The sequence below is a fragment of the Lactuca virosa genome, chromosome 5 (assembly GCF_052849685.1).
Source record: "Lactuca virosa cultivar CGN04683 chromosome 5, Lactuca_virosa_CGN04683_v6, whole genome shotgun sequence".
Lineage (NCBI taxonomy): Eukaryota > Viridiplantae > Streptophyta > Magnoliopsida > Asterales > Asteraceae > Lactuca > Lactuca virosa.
The window spans coordinates 27,730,098-27,732,964 of NC_136430.1; the positions used below are offsets into that span (position 1 = coordinate 27,730,098).

The 2,867-nt window shown below is 32.6% G+C and overlaps 3 non-coding genes across 3 annotated transcripts; all 3 read right to left on the reverse strand.

Moving 5' to 3' along the window:
• Positions 1 to 1,809: 1,809 nt before the first annotated feature.
• Positions 1,810 to 1,894, reverse strand: LOC145118194 (small nucleolar RNA SNOR75). The gene has a single exon (XR_013713167.1). It is a non-coding gene; the product is annotated as a small nucleolar RNA SNOR75 (small nucleolar RNA).
• A 24-nt stretch (positions 1,895 to 1,918) lies between these two features.
• On the reverse strand, positions 1,919 to 2,042 carry LOC145118238 (small nucleolar RNA SNORD14). The gene has a single exon (XR_013713198.1). It is a non-coding gene; the product is annotated as a small nucleolar RNA SNORD14 (small nucleolar RNA).
• Positions 2,043 to 2,132: 90 nt separating this feature from the next.
• On the reverse strand, positions 2,133 to 2,232 carry LOC145118160 (small nucleolar RNA Z122). The gene has a single exon (XR_013713137.1). It is a non-coding gene; the product is annotated as a small nucleolar RNA Z122 (small nucleolar RNA).
• Positions 2,233 to 2,867: the final 635 nt, after the last annotated feature.

The window sequence follows — 2,867 nt, forward strand, 5'->3', positions numbered from 1 at the left end:
GAAGTGGGTTAGTGAAACCAATCAACCAACTCATTGAAGCGGGAGTGGTACCGCCGATAACTCTATTGCTAATTAACATTTACATTTGATTGTTTTGTATTTTTTTTTTAATTGAGTGGGTTGAGTGAGTTCAAAAAGATATGAATTCCGTGTGTTATGGGTTAGGAAATATGAATAAAAATAAAAGAGAAAAAGTGATGTGGCAGTGGGTTCAGTGGGCTGTGAGGGAATGACTCCCTCCTCCCTTAGGTCTAAACATATGCAAGACATGTTAGGGTAAAATTATCTTTTATCAATTGATTTTTGGTTTTGTAAAGATGTTGGTGATTGATTTTTTGTTTCGATTTTTTTCTTTTTGAACCGACAAATATAATACATAATCTACTCCTAAACTAACACATAAATCCACCAACGTCCACGACGGAACTTGAACTATCAACCTCAAAGACACCACTGATACCGCTGAGTTATTAGCCATTTGATACACCACCCCTCATGTGCTTAATTGTAATGTCTGGTGACTACCTACGCCTCATCACAATCTCTCTCTTCCTATCCCTCTCTATCTCTCTTCCTTCCTCTCTTTCTACTGGCAAAGACCATTTCTCAACAAAAGTGAAAATGTAGTGAAATGGTATTTGATTGATATGGCATGTTGCTAAGCTTAGCAAAATAAGTTGAAGATGCATTCCATATAGCCTGATAGTGAGAATTTTCTTTTCCATATTTTAATGGTATATTTTCAGTTTTTTATATGTTGTGGTGTTAATGGTGATGGTTGGCTACGGTCATTGCTGGTGTGGTGACCACAATAATGCATCGGTGACCGTGGTCTGCTGTAGACGAAGGAGTGTGCAAGGGGATGTGGTTGTGATATGAGTGGTGGTTGTGGTGATATTCGATGTTATAGGATCGTTTTGAAATTTAACAATAATGGTTCCTCATGTTCTAAAAAGATAAAAGTTCAGGAATGGTCCTTATGGTTTCTAAAAACGATTTTACCCTCACATGTCTTGAGCATGTACAAATTTAACGAGCCATAAGTTGTTCTTAACTTCTTATTCATTAAAAGTTTTCAATCCAAAGGAACCATCTTTAATGACAACAAAAATTAAGAATAAACTTGTTTTTTTAAAAACCAAAACGATTGTTTTTTATGATTTGTTTCAAAACAGTGATTACTTCAAAAGAACAAGATATACTTATGCTGTTCTAGAGGCCAATTTCTGCAAAAATATAATATACCAAGTTGTACCATTTCATGGTTTCTTCGATACTAAATATACACACAAAAATAAACGATTCTCAAAATAACTTCTACTCAAAAAACCTTGCAGTCTTTTTGGCTGTTTTCTTGTTAATTAACTGTTTTTTTGTATTTAAGGGGTCAATTATACATTTTTATCAGATCAATATAATTTCAAATGAGCCCAAACCAAGCTCATTATGCACCACATTCATGAAAAAAATCCAATCCATCCACAGTGCTGCAAATAAGACACCTTAGACATTTTTTATATTTATAGAAAGTCATCTAACTTTTTCGAAAAACAACAATTTTAATCGATGAAAATATCTTTTTTAAAAATTAAATAGTGTCTATATTCTAAAATAAAATGTCTTTTTATCCATCCAATATAACATATTAATCTTCCTAATACTCAAAAGTGCTAGCCAATGTATTTACTCATCCCGAATAAGTAAACCTAAAACTAAAACTAAAACAAACAGTTAGGAAAAGTTACTAAAAATAATTTTAACGATATGAAATTAAGTGAAATAGTTGGAATGTATTATTTACTGAAGGGTATCTCTCAGACAAATGCCTCGATTCGTCTTCACGATGAATGGAATGGATATATCAGACTCGTCATCTATGAAATCATCATCAAGAAAACCCTTTTTAATAAAATAAAAAAACCTCAGACATCCAAGGAAGGAGTAAAACAGCATTAGCTCTCAAGCCTGGCGAAGGCGAAAGCTCTTAGGCGGCCACTGCGAATGTCTCTGAGAAACAAGCCTTTGGATTATCATCACAGGTATCAACAATCAAACCAATCAAATTCAACGAGAAACCATTAAAGATTAAACCGAATTAATAAAAAGAACATAGCGATCAAATAATAATGGAGTTTAGGATCAGACTGACGTGCAAATAAGATTTCGTTCAGCAGAGCACAAAACTGCGCCTATGATAACAAAATTCGATATCGTTTAGCATCATCTCCCGAACCCAATTAACTAATCTCTGTTTTTCGAATTTTTATAAAAGTAAACCAAAATCGAAAAAAAAGATTAATCAAAAAATCGGCAGCTCGTAGTAACTACGAACATGATTACGAACAAATGGCAACATACCGTTGGAACGGGAAAAAAAAAAAAAAAAAAAAAAAGAGTTAGATTTGGCAACTGAACCCTAATTCACCATACTAGAAAAAAAGCGGCGTTCAAAGAGAACCGATTAAAGAATGAAGAGCGTGTGTAAAACCCTAACTCTTTGTTGTATTTATATACATGTCGATGGGCTACAATACTAGGTTATGTATTGCAATTTACAAAACCACCCCTTCCCGATGGTTAAAGTGTTCTAACTTCTAACGGTACTTCTCTTATATTTACTTAACATCTTTGTCTTTTTATTTTGTAGAGTTTCTCTTATATTTACTTAACATCTTTTTTTAATTATTAAAAAATATAATACTTAAAATGATAATATTGTTTTCGTTTTAGACATGTTTAGTCACTATTATTTATTTACTTATTTATTTGCAAAACATTAGTTAACTTGTTGATTTGTCCACCTTATGACTTGTTCTTATAGGTTCCCATCAAAAGATTAACGAAAATGTGCAAAAGCTCTATTTGTC